Source organism: Sus scrofa, chromosome 11 (genome assembly GCF_000003025.6).
Source record: "Sus scrofa isolate TJ Tabasco breed Duroc chromosome 11, Sscrofa11.1, whole genome shotgun sequence".
Classification (NCBI taxonomy): domain Eukaryota; kingdom Metazoa; phylum Chordata; class Mammalia; order Artiodactyla; family Suidae; genus Sus; species Sus scrofa.
Window position 1 is genome coordinate 54602112 of NC_010453.5, and position 20290 is coordinate 54622401.

Sequence of the window (20290 nt, forward strand, 5' to 3'; positions counted from 1 at the left end):
TCATGGTGATAACCAGGATAAACATGCTTACTTAGAATTTAGGATTTATGTTTATGTAGAAATCTCATAATACATATAATAGTTATATATACTTAAAATTTATATGGTAATATAGCACAAATTTATTGCTGATTTTGTAAATAAAGTCTGTAATCTATAGATTTAAACTTTATAAGCTTTTTATATTTTCTTTTTCTTTTTTAATATTTATTTATTTAATCTTTTCTTTTTCCTAAACAGCCCATTTTCCAAATAATAAACCTACCCAAACTAGATAGCTTCTTTTTGCCCTTTATTTTTCTACTAAGAAACTTTAAAAAAAAATGGTAATGGAAAGAATATAACCAAAGTATCATAAAATGATTATTTATTAAAAATAAGATGTCAAGTGCAACATAGATGAGGTTGAAGCAAGGCAATATTTAAAATAATGACCACTGGGAGTCCCATTGTGACTCAGCGGTAATGAGCTCAACTAGTATCCATGAGGATGTGGGTTCAATCCCTGGCCTTACTCAGTGGGTTAGGGATCCGGCATTGTCTTCAACTGAAGTGTAGGTCACAGACACAGTTTGGATCCTGTGTTACTGTGGCTGCAGTATAGGCTGGCACCTGCAGCTCTGATTTGCCCCCCATCCTGGAATTTCCATATATGCTGCAGGAGTGGCTCTAAGAAGCAAATAAAAAATTAATTAATTAATTAATTAAATAATGAGCATTTATTCTCTAGTATAAAGCAATTGTTTTATAAAAGACAAAGTGGAGAAAATTATAGCAGAAAGATATAATCAATCACATTCATATAAGCAATAGCAAGTAATAGTTCAAGAGATAGCATATTCTGTATATCCCAGGCCGTAGGTGTTCAAAAATCTAATTCTTGAGGGAATAACTATTTTTCCTAAATTTCAAATAGCAACAATATGTTTCTGAGAAGAAATACAGCTGTCCGCTGTTAAAAAACAAACAAACAAAAACAAACAAAAAACCATGCTTTACTGAGGCTGTTCTAGACTATTAAAAATTTTTCCATACTAGGATTTGCCTATGTTTTGCTCAGATAAAGTGGCTATCCAGATGAACTCTGGAGTGGAGGTGATGTTACTCTCCCAGTATAAGGCTATGAGTGCCTTACTAGGATGATCAGTGGAGACCCTTAAGCAGAGTAACTAATTTAACGCATAGCCACACACATAGATACCCTACAACCTAGGGCTGAACTCTGGGCCATCTAGAATGTTACTCAACAACTAAATACAAACTGGTGTCCCAGGTAGACTCATGGAATAGAAAAAAAATTATATATAAAAAAACAAGGAAATCTGAATAGAATATGGACTTTAGCTAATATTATTACTATTAATAGTAGCAGATGTAACATGCTAATGTAAGATGCTAATAATGCAGAAAAGTGGTACAGCATGTATGGGACTCTTTGTACTATCTTTGCATTTTTCTGTCAATCTAAACTGTACTGAAAAATAAAGTTTATTAAAATATAAATGGCACAAGAAGGAGTTCCTGTCGTGGCTCAGTGGTTAACGAATCCAGCTAGGAACAATGAAGTTGCGGGTTTGGTCCCTGGCCTTGCTCAGTGGGTTAAGGATCCAGTGTTGCCGTGAGCTGTGGTGTAGGTTGCAGATGCGACTTGGATCCCGTGTTGCTGTGCCTCTGGTGTAGGCCAGCGGCTGCAGCTCTGATTAGACGCCTAGCCTGGGAACCTCCATATGCTGTGGGAGCAGCCCTAGAAAGGGCAAAAAGACACACACATAAAAAAGAATGGTACAAGAAGCTTTATACATATATGTATATGCATACTTACTCAACCTAACAGAGATAACATTTTAACATTTCAGAGTTCAGATCTCCACATACATCTTTTTGTGCCATGGCTACATACCATTTATTCAGTCTCTAATATATAGATTAAATTGTTAAATTACTAATCACCAGCAGAGCTATGTAATAAAGCAGGGTACTAGGAAAACTCTTAAATAGATGAGTTATAAAGTTTAACAAAGAAAGAATGAAATCTGGTTAGATGGATAGTCCTTGTTTCAGTAACTTGTTTCAGGCATTCTTTCTCCATTTTGCACTCTATGCTATATGCTTTTTCCCCTTGAAATGTATATTTTAGTATGTGTTCTGTAACTGGTAGTGTGGTCTGGTCATTCATTGTTTAGGAACATGAGCCTTTAGTAGCCCTACTTTTAAGTGGTTGTGATTGTCTTCTATATATTTTTCATCTATCTATCTATCTATCTATCTATCCATCCATCTATCATCAAGAGATAGGAATAATGTTCAGAACAGGTCTCCTTAAGATGTGCCACTTTGGCATTTAGATTATTTTGAGCTAAAGGCAATTGACACTCAAAAGAAATTACTGCCCTTTCCTTAACTACCTGGGAAAATTTAAATTGGAGATTTTTTTTTTTCAGAAAAAGAATTGTTACCAGAGATAAATTTTATATAAGTGGCCCATCTATATGGCAGAACAAATATCTAATTTTCTTATGTGTGAATGACCCTCCCGTGCTCGAAAGCCCCAGGCCCCATCCCATCTTTTAGTTCGGGATGACATACATCCCTCATTTTACTTTTTTTATCTGAAACTCTCATGTATGTGAGGTTTCCATAAATATGAAATTAAATTCAACTTTCTCCTGTTAATCTGCCTCATTTTTATCATCAACTAAACAAAAACATATAAAGGAAAGGGGAAGGGAAATTTTTCCTATCCCAATATTTTGGGAACAGTGGGTTTAAACTCTGTGTAGACCACTTATACAGATGTTTTTCAAAAATACTGCAGTATAGCATGATCTGAAGTTGAAAATGTGGATGTGGAAGCATGGATATGAACAGCAGACTATGGGACTTATGCATCCTCAGATTTTGTATCTGTGGTTGACCCTGAAACCAATCTCCCACAAATACCAAGGGGTGACTGTGTATGTGCAGATAAATATCTATGTATCTGTGTATCTATCTATATGTATATATCTGTACATTCAATCTGCCTATCTTTGCCTATTTATCCAATGATTTGAGAAGCCTGAATCTCTGAATTAACTAAGTTGCAGTTTCATGATCTCGTTATATAAACCGTTGTAAACATTAATGCTTTGAATTTAAAAACCTATGAAGATTAGAGTCCAGATTCCTGCAATGAAGAACAAAAATGCCATAAAGGGATCAGAAGTTATAATAGAAAAAGATAAAATTTTTACTTCTCCCCCTTCTTTTCCAAATATGCATATTTTCACCCTTGAAAAATATTATTATGGACTTTTTATTGATGCAGATAATTTACCCCAAGTCCTTCCAGTAATCACCTAGAAGGGGTTTGGGGAAATATGGTAAGACTAAGTAGTAAATAGGAGTTCTCTTGTGGCTTGGCAGGTTAAGGATCTGGCATTGTCAGGGCAATAGCTAGGCCCACTGCTGTGGTGCAAGTTTCATCCCTGACCCATGAACTTCCACATATCATGCTGTGGGCATGACCTAAAAAAAAAAAAAAAAGACTATTAGTAAATATGTAAACATGAGTTGATTGGTCTAAGAGTTTTGCTATAAAATTAGTTTCTAAATTGTATTAATTTCATCCCCATATTTTGCTTTTCACACTGATGTGTTTTATACATATGTGTACTTGACAGAGCCTATGAGACATACCTTTTTCTAGCTGTGAAGAAGTTTAGAGTAAGTTTATGGAGTTCTCTTTGGGCATGCTCACCTGTTAATGTAAGAAGGGTGTTTTCTAAAGATATTGGCTACAGAGAGAGAGAGAGAAGAGGCAGAGAGACATAGAGAGCCATAACTTCTCATTTCACAGATGACAAAAAGAAGTCAAAGATTCTTGCTGAAATACAGGTTTTCTGATGGCTGTGTTAGTACTGTAGGATTCTTGATATGATGATTAAGATTTTAGTTAATTGTGTATTTGAGGGTTATCAATACTTCTGTGCAAATATGAAAACACTGATGTAGACTTCTTAAAATGGACTAATGCTGACTCTATTTTCATTATAAACATCTTTGCATTGGAAAAATGTATCCTCTAAGACATGGAGAAAAGACAGAATGAGGAGGTCAAAAGTGCCGTCTCTTGACCCTGATGAGGTCAGTCAATATGCTAGGGAAGGTGGGCAAAGGGGAACCCCAAAGATACTTTCCTAAGTAAGCATATATAGGCGTTCCCTTCGTGGCTCAGTGGTTAATGAACCCGCATGAGGATGCGGGTTCGATCCCTGGCCTTGCCCAGTGGGTTAAGGATCCTTCATTGCCGTAAGCTGTGGTGTAGGTCACAGACGCGGCTTGGATCCCACGTTGCTGTGGCTGTGGCGTAGGCTGGTGGCTGTTGCTCCAATTTGATTCAAACCCTAGCCTGGAAACATCCATGTGCCAAGGGTGTGCAGCCCTAAGGAAAAAAAAAAAGGAATATATAGAGATAACTTCAATTTTTAAAGGATAAACAGGAAAAACATTTTTCCTATTTCTATTGGAAAAAAAATTGGAGTGCAAGAAAAGTTTAACTTATAAAAACTGAGATAGAAGATTGATATAAATTAATAGCAATGTTTTGAAAACATTCAAACTAACTTTATATCAAAGAGAAGGTAATATGGCATATCATATACATTAATGTGTTATTTTTCTATGTTTTATTCATATTTTGCCTTTTTCATAATAGATATAATGTAAACATTTAAAAAGTTATTTTATTATATAAGAAGGCAAAGTTGCTTTGAAAGAAGGTCATTTACCATTTGCCATTGAATGTCAAGAGAAATGCAAGGTGTGATATGCTGATGGGAAGTGGTTTATTACTACATGTTATTACCCTACTTTTGCCAACAAGCTAATCTATGCTTACATGTAAATATATACGTAAACCATAATAAATATAGTAATAAATACTTCAGTGTTATATGTGTCTACACTTACTCCCATATTCTTTTCTTTCCTAATATTTTAAAGTAGAATTGTGTCCCTTTGTCATTGATGGTTGTTATAACTATAAAAGTCATAGAATAAAATAGAAATACAGTTAAGAACAGGAGTTATTGTTTTAGGATGGCCATGTTTCTTTGAGGTGTTAGATTCCTTCTCAAGTCATTATAAATGGTCACATTTTATCTTTTGTCTGAAACCTTCAAACTTGTGTTTTTGATGCCCAGAATTGTATTAGAAACTTAGATGTGTTACCATAGTTACTTGCTACTTTGCATTGCGTCAAGAACTTTGAGAACAGTTGCAAGTTAATATGACATGCTGAACTTCACATTTTCCTTGTCCTCATAACTTGAGAATAACTCTCCTCCAGAGTCCTTAAACATGAGACAAGGACACAAAAAGCAGACAGACAGAGATAAAAATTTTCTTTATTTTTTTAAAACTATGGTGGTTTTTTTCCTTTCCTTTTTTTCTTTTAACTTCATTTCTGACAAACACTTATCAGTACGCTATGGCTTGAGAACATGGCAAGGATGGGCTTTCCATCAGCAAACTAAGAATTAGACAAGTTTACCTCCTCGTTTCCACCATTCCCCACATTTTCATCCTTGCCACAGGCACGGCTGCACCCTCACAAGACTTGGCCTATTAGGGCACATATTCCTTACTACATGCAAGAGGATAAAGCAGGATTCCTTCCTGCAGGCAGGCTGGCTTCCTAGAGCAGTGAGGGGAAAAGTAGCTGAACCACAATAAAGTGTATTTCTTCTCACATTTGATGCGATTCTGAATATTTTGTGTGAAGTCCCCATTCTTCTCTCAACCAAAGAAACTCACCTGAACAGTGGATACCTTTATATTTGCTTTCTCAAACACTTTTTTTTTTTTTCCTCCAGAAACTTTAGGAAAGAATAAGACTTTCCCATCTCAGTTGTGTGACTGAATGAGGACAGGCACCTTAACAGTCTCAACTCCCATAAATCATACTCTTGAGAGCCTTTGTTCACCAGACTTTCATCATGGATGTCAGCATTCTCCCTGTTATCTTGCCTGAAGCAGGATCAGATTCACAGAAGCAGGCCATTTGATTCCTGTTACTTTTTGTGAGTCTCTCCTTCCACTGGCAGAACAAGAGCAGTCTTCTGGTTTAGAGTTCTTGAAATTGATACTACTGGGATAGGTGTTTCTGTAACAAAAGCGAGGCACAAAGCCACTGTGCATTCTTCATGCTGGGATTAGAAAGGAAGTGCTTTCCAACACATTCATTTTGTTATTCAAATAGTGTTTTGGATGTGCCTTTCTCCTCTCCTGCAGTTCATACCTCTCCAGGTGAAGGCAAGAACAAGCTATAAAGCCTGGACTTGGCACCTGAGGAGTTCAATTGTGGTGACACAGCCTTTTTAGAATTGTGAATACTTGTTTCTAAAATAAATACCTGTGTGTCCTTCTGTGTCCTTGTATAGATTGGCTTTTTGCAGCTCATAACATGCTAATTTCCCTATGTTTTAAGTTAGACCAAATGTTTTAAAAAATAGTACTTTTTTATAGCAAATGATTTATTGTTATTTTCTTCTGCCTTTGAAATTCCTTTCTCAGGTGTTTTCAAGGGAAGTGCAGATTCCCATGGGGAGCATCCCCTAACTCTTTTATCCAGGACAGAACATCACCAGTGACCAGCAACCACACTTCTGTTGAGGTTTACAGAAGGCTGTCAATGCCACTGTCTTGTAAACCTTGTAAAGCCCAGCAATACCCCAAATGATATTCTATAAAGAGATTTTGATTTATCATCTTTTGTTTGTTTGTCTTTTTAGGGCCATACCCACAGCATATGGAAATTCCCAGGCTAGGGATCAAATCAGAGCTAAAGCTGCTGGCCTATGCCACAGCCACAGCAAGTGGGGTTCCAAGCTGCATCTATGGCCTACACCACAGCTAACTGCAATGCTGGTTCCTTAACCCACTGAGGGAGGTCAGGAATCCACCCCTGTCCTCATGGATACCAGTTGGATTCATTACCACTGAGCCACAATGGGAACTCCTGATTTATCCCTTTGATATATAGTTCTGTAAATTAACTTTATTATTATTTTCCTACAATTCCCCCTCAAATGCCCCTTTTATTTGCTCATATCCTGTGGAGATGTGGCTGTCACTGTCACTGTCCCTTGAGTTATCAAAATTTAATGAAAACCTGCAATGTACCAGGTAATATGTAATATATTGGGGTTAAAAAGGGAAAAAATATGGTTTCTGTCTGCATAGAGGTCATGTCTAATTGGAAATACAGAAAAGCAAATAAGCTATCAAAAGTCAACAAACATTTTCATCAGGAAATAGAGGGAAAAAATTGTCTTTTAAACGTACTGATCTTAATGCACAAGGATACTTACTAATTCACCATAAGCTTTACCTTTACTTATACTGGTACTTGATTTGAATGGATTCACCCAGTTTCTTACAGATATCTTCCCGCATCATAAAATTCTAAGTAACTTTAGTTCTAGGGTAGGTTCAGTCAGTTCAAACCACACTTCTGCTTTGACAAAGGAGTCAAATTCTTTACTTGTTTCATGCCCATCCAAATAGGATTTACATAACTGCCTGAACTTTGCTCTGTTTTATTTGACAATACTTTTCAAGGAATTGTTTTGTTTACATATGGACAAAGATGGTATAGGCAATGAATGGGAAGGATTTCATTAATTTGTGTCTTGCTAGGGAAAGTGGTGCATTTGTTGATAACAGCAAAAAATAGAGAAGAAAAATGAAGAAGGAATTTTAATCAATATGTAAACAAAGACAAATGAAGGAGAAAGAAAATAAAAGTTTAAACTAGAGCAGAAATGATTTAATTTTTTAAGTTGAATTTTAAAGTGTTTGTTTTTTTGTTTTAACAAGCTTCCTCTATTCAGCTCCAAAACACAAATGTAACTAAAACCAACCCTCCTGAAAGCTGATGGGAATCAAGCAACCAATTAAAAAACAAAGCAAACATTTGAAAGAGAGAGCAGATTGGCCACAACTAAATAGAAGAGGAAAGCAATTACTAGTTTTAATAACAAAAGGAAGACTAACAAATGGAAAGTCAATTAGAAGTCAAATAAATTACATTTTAAATAAGTTCATAAACAAAAACCAAGTTCTAATTCTGTTGCAGACAACTCACTGGCTTTTACAAGATGTCCTCAAAAAATATTTAGCCATTATACTACTTATTATTTCTGATAATGTGGTGAAGTAGTTTCAACTTTTGGTCAGCTTCTAAAAGCATAAACCGTCTTTCTCACCGAAATCTAAGTTCTAACAGAACCGAGATTCTTTTGCTTCATTCAGTGTTGTACAAAGATTTTTCAGTAGTTTTTAGCATATTATAGGCCTGAGATATATTTTTAGAATCAATGTTGATGAACTTGTCACAAAATAATTTATTGAAATATCTATGTATGTTTTACCCTCACTGCTTCCCATAAACAGAAGGAAAGGTGTAAGGAAATTAGAAGTGAAATTTGTCTTAATCTCTTCCTCCATTCCTGCCTCCATCCCAATGGAAAAGAGTGGTTTAGGCACAGCATGCAATTAAGTGATTTTATTGAATAAAATCTAAATATTAAAAGAGTAAGTAATACATTTTTCATAATAAGGAAGTCTCTAGGTCTTGAAAACTAAAGAATCATGAGAATTTGTAACAGTTTCCCTCAATATAGGGTTATTTTGATCAAGACAGTCAAGGACACAGGATTTCAATTAACTCAAGAAGTGTAGATCCTTGCCTATATCCCTGTAAGTGCTTCTAAGAAGTAACAGAATCCCATAAAGGAATGGATTTGGGGTTCTTATTAGATGAAGGGTAAATCCAAGGAACCTGGCAAACTAAAATCCCTGCCAATCTGACCATAGGATTGGAGCAGAGTTAAATTTGACTTAGAGAATAATCAATTATTTCAACCAACTCACCAGTAAAAGTAGAGGCTTCTTTGACCTCATTGATTATATTAATTAATTTTCATTACCATATGGTCTAGAAGCATTCCACTTTTATAGCCATTATCACAGTTGATATTTTAGATTTATTTGTGTGACTTGATTAATATCTGTCTCTATGGTTATAGTGCAAACTTTATGAAGCAGATGTCATACTTGTTTTTTCACCTTCTTCTAGACCATAGAACTCTCATAATGAATCAATGTTTCCAGTAATGTATATTCAAGCCACCAAGAGTTATGTATGAAAAAAATTATTTCCTCTCAGAAAGATTTTGTAAAGAAACCTATACAGGGTATATGGATTAGACATTACAATCAGATTATCAAATTCAGATAAGACATTCAAGAGAAATTTGAGAAATATTTTCACAGGAAAGAGGTTGATAAAATTTTTACTTCCAGTAAGCTTCAGAAATGCCTTAAACCCTTAGGCAGGCAGTTAAATATGTGCTTTCCGAGTTCTCTCCCTTGGTGGTGTAGCATTGTCCTTCAAAGTTCAGGAGTTCCTGTTGTGGCTCAGTGGGTTAAGAACCCAGCTAGTATCCATGAGGATGTGAGTTTGATCCCTGGCCTTGCTCAGTGGGTTAAGGATCCGGTGTTGCCATGAGCTGTGGTGTAGGTCACAAATGTGACCAGATCCCATGTTGCTGTTGCTGTGGCTGTGGCGTAGGCTGGCGGCTGTAGCTCTGATTCAGTTCCTAGCCTGGGAACTTCCAGGTGTCTCAGTGTGCTCAGTGTGGCCCTAAAAAGAAAGAGAGAAAGAAAAAAGAAAGAAAGAAAGAGTTCAGGACTCAAAGAACTAAAAAATATTTATTTATTTTTCTGTTTTTAATTAGAATGATAAGTCATTTACATAGAGTTAAATATTAAAAAAATAAAATTTTGGGAGTTCCCGTTGTGGCGCAGTGGTTAACGAATCCGACTAGGAACCATGAGGTTGCGGGTTCGGTCCCTGCCCTTGCTCAGTGGGTTAAGGATCCGGCGTTGCCGTGAGCTGTGGTGTAGGTTGCAGACGCGGCTCGGATCCCGCGTTGCTGTGGCTCTGGCGTAGGCCGGTGGCTACAGCTCCGATTCGACCCCTAGCCTGGGAACCTCCATATGCCGTGGGAGCGGCCCAAAGAAATAGCAAAAAAAAAAAAATTAAAAAAAAAATTTAAATTTAATCTCTTAAAACTACAGGATTCTAGCACATTAAGAAATCTCAGTACATGGAGTCAAATAAAGCAGGTCAAGAGAATCACTCAGATAATATAAGTTTCTCTCTTGCCCCTTTGTCATTTCCTCACCTATATATGTATCAGGTGAGTGGTCACAGAAGCAAAGGTTTTGAACAAAGTTTCTGATGTATTCTGCTGGTTTGCCTTCTAGAAGTGTTACTGTATTTATTTTGTGACTATAATTTTCACTGCCGCCTAACCTGCAATGGTGATTCTTTTAGAAAAGAAAGTGTTGGTAATTTAATAGATGTATAATACATTCAGATAGTATGGTAATTAACTAAGTTTCTGCAGCACTTAGTGAAAATGAACATGTTTCCATGTTTCTACTTATTGGTTAAGTATATTGATCTATATCTTATTTATATAATGTGAAATGTAATTGTCAGGCCAGAGCTTTTTATTTTTGTTTTTGTTTTCTTTTTCTTTTTAAAGCAGCACCTGCGACATATGGAATTTCCTGGGCCAGGGGTCAAATCCGAGCTGCAGCTGGGGCCTATGCTAGAGCCACAGCAACACCAGATCCCAGTTGCATCTGCAACCTACACCACAGATTGTGGCAATGCCAGATCCTTAACCCACTTAGCAAGGCCAGGGATCAAACTCCTTCATCCTCACAGAAACAATGTCTGGTTCTTAACCCCCGGTGACACCATAGGAACTTCCAGCAAGATCTGGTTTCAAGTCCCAACTCTACCTAAGCATAGGAATGTCAGCAATTTAATTAAATTCCCAGTGCTTCAATTTCCTCCCTGCTAAAATGGATGTAATAATGGTATTTTGAGGAAAACATGGTTTTGAGGACTAAACTCAATTTTAGCACAGGATATGGCACATAGAAAGCGTTAAATAAATTATAATCAATGGCAATAGTAATAAGTGATGCATCACCAACTATGTCCCAGTGGTTTTTCTTATATAGTTACAGCAATTACTTGGATTTGAATCTGTTGTCAATGTTAATGCAGCCTATAGTTTTCCCTTTAATTTTAGTTTGACTGTGTTTTATTTGCAGAAATTCAGTATCATTGCATTATATGATTTTTTTCCCTGTTTTGTTTCATTTCCTGTAAAAGTTTTCTTCTTCCACAGGCTGGAGAAATCATTTGCTTTATATTCTTCATTTTGAGGGAAAACCTGATATTAAGTTGAGAAACAGGTGGATGAGATTCGACAGTACAGGGATATTCAAAAGCGGATTTTTTTCTGCTGTGTCAGAGGAGCCTTTGAAAGTATTTTTTCCTGTAGTGCTATGAACAGTCTCAGGAAACTTGAGCAAATGTGTTGAGGTCACCACATTCCATAAAATGTTTAAAAAGAAAAAAAAAAAGATTGCTTCTTTTCTCAATGATTAAAGATTAATTAACCATATATTTATGGACTACCTCATCTATTATTCAATGTCCTAAGCTTATTATGGACACAGATGCTATTGTGATAGAGATTAGAAATCTTGGATTTCACAGGTGGGAAATGTACATTGAACACTCTCTATCTGCCTTTCCAGGTTCGTGCTCCACCACTTGATGTGTAGCTCTGAGCTTCAGGAAGCTGATTTTTAAGCCAATGTCAGTGTCTTGCCCTGTTCTTCATTGGGTTCAGTCATTTGGATGCACTGGCAGCTCAGAGCTTGCAGAGAGAGAGGTCAGTGTATCTCTCCTCACAGTTGGATCCCTTACAAGCTGCTGTGAGGTGGCGCTCCTGTTCTTCACCCAAGACTACCAGCCCTCTTCTGCTCCAGTTGTAACCCATTCATCCAGCCCCTTCACCTCAGGTCAGTGAGTTTTCCAACTGTTGATGTTGCCAAAGTGGTTCACTAGTCTGTGTTGGTTTCCCTGCAACGTAAATCCCCTTACTAACAACTTCGGTGTCAAAAAGCTGCGGGAAGCAGGGGAAAGAATGTGCTGCCCAACTCAATCAAATAATAAACGTAGCTCCTTAGACTGAAATGCACTGCTCCAATACTGCTTCAGAGATAGCTGTTTGGGCACAGTTACTGGGAATTGTGTCATCAGAGAGCCTTCACTCTGGCCTTCCAGGATCAGCTTCACTGGCCAGGTACTTCCTTCCCTAGGGACATACCTCTTCTTGTTTGGGGGTAAAAAGCCTGGTGCAGGACAAATCTGAAAGGCCATTGTGGTGGCAAATTGTCTGTGAGTTAGAAGAGACTGTTATAGTCCCTCCATCGCATCCCAGCTTCTCCCTACCTATCTCCTTGTTTCCCCTCCCTCTGCACTGCTGATCCCATTGGCCCTCCCCGTAAATACCCAGCATGCCAGTCTCTGTCCCAGAATGACTTTTAGAATTTAACTCTGCATACCTTTTCTTTCTTATATATGGTATTTTTAATGAAGGGGATCATAAATTGAATTTCCAAACATTTTGTTCAGTAACTAAGGAAACCTTAAGGAAAGGCAGTAGTAACATTTCAGACAAAACAATTATTTAAAATGTAAAGTAGCCTGTGGTTTGTATACTTTTATTATAGCTTAGTACCTTATAGTTTGCCATTGGAAAAACCATTGCAGATTTTATAGAGAAGTGTTATGGATGTCACACGATGATGCAGTTTTATGTTTAAAAATATGTGTACATGTAGAAACCCAGAAATGCATCTGGCAGCTAACTGCATGCACTGAAATGTGACCCAGATATAAGAAACAATCCAGTTGAGCTGATAATCAACTTGATGTCCTCTGACATTTTTATTTTTATTCCCTCTCTTTGAAAATGTGTCCTATTTTTCAGTTTTTATGACATGGAGAAATTCTTTTATCACTTCTCACAGTAAAGGGAAAAAAGGAGTGAATTGGAGATATACATGATTAGATAATTTGATATTTTCATATATTCTTTTAAATTTTTACAGTCTATATTTTTACACATTCATATTGTAATAAAATCATATGCATAAAGTCCTCTCTACTATACCTAGATTTTCTGTAGGACATATCCTTATATAATCTTTAATTCTTATCATATTCCTCAAACAAACATATAATGAACAAAATAACTTGGAACATGGTTTCTTTGCAAGATTCCAGGTCATAAACTTTTACCATTGTTGAATAGAGTATTTTAAAATAAAGCTAAAGCTCAACTGCAACTAAGCCCTTTGGAAGAATTTCATAGAGTTCATTAGGAGCTTTCCTAAACTTCTCAGACTTCCTGCAAAATGATGAAATAAATTCAAATACTACCTTCAAAGTCACGATTGGTCAGGAATTTGATTACTAATTGAGGAATGCATTCTAATTGACACAAATGACAGTTCCATCTTTCTTTCTAGAGTATAAAAGAGAAAGCTAGACATTAATCAAATATATTCTTTGATAAAAATTCCTAAGAGTTTTGGGGAATTTCTCTATCCCTTTTTGTGGTGAATGTGATGCATTCCCATTCCCCCAGAATTAAATGAAGGCACAAGCGAGCACATTTAGAAAGACAGGATTGTTGCAAGAATGTAGATTAGCATCATACTCTGCAGATGGCCACCTCTGTACCCTGATATGTATGGAGCACTTGAACATTAGAAAGAGGCATGCTCTGTATACTCCTGCAGTCTGAGGAGCAAAGAAAAGACTCCACCTTTTACTTGGAAATGTGCAGAGGTCTCAGGCAGGCTGGAAGAGCTGGCAATGACATGGCTGGAAGAGAGAGGTAAGTAGTTTTCAAATTACATTTTTCTGTATACAGGGCAAGAATGCATGTTGTCATATGGTGGAAGGTATCTAAGACTGCAGTGTCTTAAAAGAACTTCACCCAGACCCCCAGGGAAAGAAAATAACAGGTAGAGTACCATCAGGAAAAGGAGCAAAGCAGTGATCACAGGAATATAGCTTGGACTGGACAGCACTCATCAGAAAGAAAAAGCTTCAGTGGGATGGATACACCCAAGAAAACTAGAAATGAAACCCATGAAAGAACTGGCATTTGGAGGCTAGAAATAGCAAAGGATACTCAGCAGCCAAAGGGCAACTACAATGAACATCAAATAAAAAGAACTTTGCCCTCTTTTTCTCACGGCATCCTCTTCACCATCATCAGAATTCCCTGATCCTGAGACACCAAAAGAGAGCATGACAAATGAGTGGAAATTAAGGAAAAACAAACAAACAAAAAAGGCATTATCCCCTTGCACTTCACAGGGTTCAGGCTATCAGATGCTGATTCAGTCTGAGCTGGGCTTGAGGGAGAAATTTTAGGCTATATGTGAACATGAAGTTTTAATTAGTCTAGAAATTTAAATATCTGAAAATGTCAAAAATGCAGATCACTACCTGAAATACTCTCCAATTTTGTAAAAAGAGAATCTAAGGGAATTCATCTGAAAGCCAGAGCAGAAAAAGAGACAGAGAGAGAGAGGGAGAAGGAGAGGAAGAGGAAGGAGAAGAGAGAGGGAAACAATTTACGATTTGCAATGTAAGAGATTCAGTGTTTTCGACAGTTGCTTGAGGATGTATATACGATTATGTGTGCAACTTTATGAGTTATACCCCATTGCAATCCCTGCTGCCTTCTGATAGCTGCTTTGTTATTGCTATGTAAATAGTTGTAATTAATAAAGGAAAAAATATATTTACCTTTGTAAATTATCAACATTTTTGTACCTTAAATGATGTTTGACTTTTGATGTGTGTTGGTTTTTTTTTTCTTTCATCACTTGGAAGTGAGTGGAGGAGTAAAATTTTTTTTTTTCTAAATTTTAGGAAATTATCATGTGGAAGGTAGACCAAGAGCTCAATTGGTTTACTTAAATCAGTAATTTTTTGAAATTATTTTTATTTGTTGCTTATATTTTTGAGTATGAAGATTATATATATTACTCTAGAATCTCAACTTTGAGTCACAAACAAATGATTGTAGAGAAAAAGAATTTTATTAACTCATATAGTCGAAAAGTTCACAGAATCATCCTTTCCTCACACATGTCCGAATCCAGCTGCTCAAATAATGGCCATAAATATCTGTTCTCTTTCACTATCTAAGAGAGAGAGAGAGAAATGTCATCATTACTATTCATGATTGAATTTATTCCTGACAAAACTGCAGTTCATCAGTATGGAAAATGTCACAAGCTAGCAATTTGAAGAACTTTGACAAACACTCAAGTTTTCCCAATATTTATATTCTTTTTATGTTGCTCTTCATTAAAAATACTTTAATGTATCTATGTATCTGTCTACCTACCTGCCTATCTATTCATGTGCATGTATATGTATTATTTAATTTAACAAATGATGAATGGAAAATAATTTAACAATCAAACATGTAGAATTTTAACTTCCTGTCTTTCTGTAAACATTAGATACAATCTAGCACTTGATAAGAAGACAAAAGTGAGTCCTTCTGTCAATTATGACTTTAAAAAAGTAAAACATATTTTAGTCTCTGTAGTATTCAACATTTTTATACTACCATCTCATAAACATCCATTGTGAAACTATTCAAAAAGCAGCCAGTGCATCCAGGGAATATACTAGACAATCTTTCAGAAGAATTAGAACACATTGAACATGTCTACTTATATTTATTTTTTTATATAATAACATTATTATAGATTAAATACTTTTATTATAGGTGATTATAGATCACTTCTTACTTATATTTAATATTTAAGTTTATATGTACTTGTATTGCATATGGAATTTGTCACTGCTCTCTAATTCACTTTTATGTCAGACTGTCATGTTTCACAGTTCACATGAAATATTCAATCTATTTCCATGGATAAGCAGGGATTCCATGGAGAAAGTGTTCTTTGATTGCTCTAATTTATGAGTGCTTAGAAATTTTATTATCAAACAAATCAGGTGTATAGTTCTGTCAGTTAGTTCCTAGCAGAATTATTTTGATCACCCAAGGCTCCTTTCTGGATTGGTGTTGCTTGTTTTGTTTTTATTGGCCTTTATCCTGATCCCCATTCCTATGCCTATCCTCTTTTCAGCCCCTACACTAACCTGTTCAATGTAAATCCTAAAGTGTGCACATCCTCTTGTATTTATTGGAATGTTGTTTTGTGTATTTGTTCCATGAAATCTTGTGTAGCAGTTTTTAAAAATTCAACACAGTACTTCTAATTACTACCGGTATTACCATAGATAATTTATCAATGGTTCTAAGTATGTAATAATTATTCCAAAGCTTATATCTATTACATTTTACATATCAATTCCTTCCTTGATTGACATCTTAGTTTTGTTTAAATTCATGGTAACAGTCATTATATAGATATATAAATAAAAATTAATGTCTCAGATAATGATCTTTATGTATTCCCGTTATCATTACACATAAAAATTTATAAAAGTTATGCACCAATGTCAAGAGTAGGGTGGCTAGATCATGGGGCATATGACTTATTTTTACTAAATACTCCCCAAATGTCTCCTGTAAATGCTGCACCTGGTTATACTTCCATCAGAAGTGCATGAGACCTTTAGATCAGTTTACATTCATCAACCTTTGGCAGTTGTCATTTTTTTTGGCCATATCAAAGTATAGAAATGTAATTTACTTGTTTCATGAATTTCTGATTTTTTTTTTTTCGTCTTTTTGCTATTTCTTGGGCTGCTCCCGCGGCATATGGAGGTTCCCAGGCTAGGGGTCTAATCGGAGCTGTAGCCTCTGGCCTACGCCAGAGCCACAGCAACGCGGGATCCGAGCCGCGTCTGTGACCTACACCACAGCTCACGGCAACGCCAGATCATCAACCCACTGAGCAAGGGCAGGGACCGAACCCGCAACCTCATGGTTCCTAGTTGGATTCGTTAACCACTGCGCCACGATGGGAACTCCATGAATTTCTGATTAATAGCAATTGTGAGACTCTTCTTATCCTGCTTCACTGAAATTATTTATATGTGCTTCTGCTCATATTACTTTTGATTTTTTATTCCTGTCCTGTTGATTCATAGGAAACCATTGTCTATTTGAGGTAGTAATCCCTGGTCTGCTTTAGGAATTGAAAAGTTATCCATGTCAAGAAAAGTGTAAAATTGTCAATATATGCAGATGACATGATACTATATACAGAAAACCCAAAGGACTCCATACAAAAACTGCTCGATCTGATCATTGAATTCAGCAAAGTAGCAGGATACAAGATTAACATTCAGAAATTGGTTTCATTATTCTATACTAACAATGAAATATTAGAAAAGGAAAATGCATAAAACAATAACTTTTAAAATTGCACCTCTCAGGATAAAATTATCTAGGAATAAACCTGACCAAGGAGGAGAAAGACTTATATGCTGAGAATGATGAAACATTAATAAAAGAAATTAAAGAGTATACAAAGAAATGAAAAGATATCCCCTGCTCCTGGATTGGAAGAAATAATATGGCTAAAATGGCCATACTACCCAAAGCAATCTGCAGATTTAATGTGATCCTTATCAAATTACTTATGACATTTTTCACAGGACTAGAAAAAGTAATACAAAAATTTATATGGAACCATAAAAGACCTAGAAATGCCAAAGCAATCATGGCGGGGGGGAAGCAGGAGGCATAGCTCTCCCAGACTTCAGATAATATTACTAAGCTACAGTAATCAAAATAGTGTGGTACTGGTACAAAAAACAGACATAAAGACCAGTGGAATAGAATAGAGAGCCTAGTAACAAACCCAGACACCTATGGTCAATTAATCTTCAACAAAGCTGGCAAGAATGTAAAATGGGAAGACAGTCTCTTCAGTGAGTGGTCCTGGGAAAACTGAACAGCTGCATGTAAACCAGTGAAACTAGTACGCACCCTCACACCATGCACAAAAATAAACTCAAAATGTCTTACAGGCTTAAATGTAATTCATAACACCATAAAACTCCTAGAAGAGAACATAGGCAAAATATTCTCTGACATAAACCATGCAAATGTTTTCCTAGGTCAGAATGTCAGGGCAAGAGAAACAAAAACAAAATAAACCAATGGGACCTAATCAAACTGACAAGCTTTTGTATAGGAAAGGAAACCATTAAAAAAAAACAACCTACTGAAAGGAAAAAAATAGTTGCAAATGATTCAACCAAGGGCTTAAACTCCAAAATGTAAAAGCAACTCATACAACTCAACAGTAAAAAAACAACTCAGCCAAAAAATGGGCAGAAGACCTATATAGACATTTCTCCAAGGAAGACACATGGATGACCAGTAAGCACATGAAAAGGTACTATTTATTCCTATTTATTTATTTATCACTATTTATTAGAGAAATGCAGATCAAAACTACAGTGAGGTACCATCTCACACCAGTCAGACTGGCCATTATTAATAAGTCTGTAAAGGATAAATGCTGGAGAGCATGTGGAGAAAAGGGAACCCTCCTACACTGGTGGTGGGAATGGAAATTTTTACAGCCTCTATGGAGAACAGTATGGAGGTTCCTCAGAAAATGGGATATAGAAATACCATGTGATCCATCAATCCCACTCCTGGGCAGTATCTTGACAAAACTATAATTCAAAAAGATACATGCACCATATGTTCATATCAGCACTATTCACAATAGCCAAGACATGGAAACAATCTAAATGTCCATGGACAGATGAATGGATTAAGAAGATGTGGTACATATATACAATGGAATACTACTCAGCCCTAAAAAAGAATGAAATAATACCATTCACAGAAACATGGATGCAACTAGAGATTTTCATACTAAGTGAATTAAGTCAGAAAGAGAAAGACAAATACCATATGATATCACTTATATTTGGAATCCAAAATATGGCACAAATGAATCTTTCTACAAAACAGAAACAGACTCCCAGACATAGAGAAAAGACTATGGTTGCTGGGAGGGAGCAGAGGGGGGTGGGGTGGCCTAGGAGTTGGGATTTGTAGATGCAAACTATTACATTTAGAATGGATAATCAATGTGGTCCTACTGTATAGCACATAGAGGTATAGATCCAATCTCTTGGGATAGACCATCATGGATGATGATATAAGAAAAGGAATATATGTATACCTTTATATACACACACACACACACACACACACACACACACACACACACACGTGTCACTTTGCTTTACAGCAGATATTGGCACAACATTGTAAATCAACTATACTTTAATTAAAAAATGCAAAAAAAATGTTATCTTTGTTTTTGGTGTTCTTCATTGAATCAAAACTACTAATTGATGGTAAAATATCCAACAACATTTTTTTGCTTTAATTTGTGTTCAATTGGGGCATTTTTAGCAAGTCAAATCCTTTTTTGCATCTGTTGAGGTAATTATATGAATTTTATGTTTATTCTTTAAATCTAATAAATTAAATGATAGTCAAATGTTAAAACAACCTTGTCCTCCTGAAAGAATCTTCTTTGTGATGCACTAGCCCTTTTATATACTGGATTAGATCATCTAATATATTGTTATGGATGTTTGCATCTGTGTTCACAATATCTATTGATCATGAGATAGATTGATATGTAAATAGAAATATATTTGTATTGCCTTTATCTGATTTCAGAGTCAGGGTAATAACTGGCCTCTTGAAATGAGTTGGTAAACATTACTTCCTTCTCTAGATAGTCTTTAAATATTTGATAAAAGTCATCAGTGAATCCATCATGGTCTGGAGTCTCTTTGTGAGAATGTTTTTCATTAGGAATTCAATATTTAGGTATATAATTGGATAGAGATGTAAGGGTCAAAATGATTTAATAGATATATATTTTTTTGTTTTTCTGTATGTCCATTTATGTTGAAGCTCTGTTATTAGGCACATCATCACTTAAGACAATTATCTCTTCTTCATGAATGATTCTCTTATCATTACATAATGTTAATTTTAATTTCTGATAATGCTACTTATTTTAAAATCTATATGGGCTAATAATATTTTTCTGTCTGCTTTTTCATGCATAGTATTTTCTCGGTATAATTGTTTCCATTCATCTACTGTCCATCTGTTTGTTACTTAATATGTAAAGTGTGTCTCTTGTGAATAATACATAGCTTTTTATTTAGGCAGAAATCTTTTTTTTTGAAATATTTAGTACATTCTATTTTTATGTAAGGAAACTCTTTCTATGGTACTGTTCAAGTCTATAGTCGTGATCTCAATTGTATACTTGTCCCCTCCAATCTTCATTACTTTCTTCTTCTCCT

The 20290-nt window shown here is 35.8% G+C and overlaps 1 long non-coding RNA gene across 1 annotated transcript in view; it reads left to right on the forward strand.

Annotated features, from left to right (window-relative positions):
- The window catches only part of LOC110255836, a 222520-nt gene extending 207742 nt beyond the window's left edge, over positions 1 to 14778 (forward strand). The window contains exons 2-3 of the long non-coding RNA XR_002336712.1: positions 11671 to 11937; positions 13860 to 14778. This is a non-coding gene — a long non-coding RNA (uncharacterized LOC110255836). The remainder of the gene's footprint in view (positions 1 to 11670; positions 11938 to 13859) is intronic.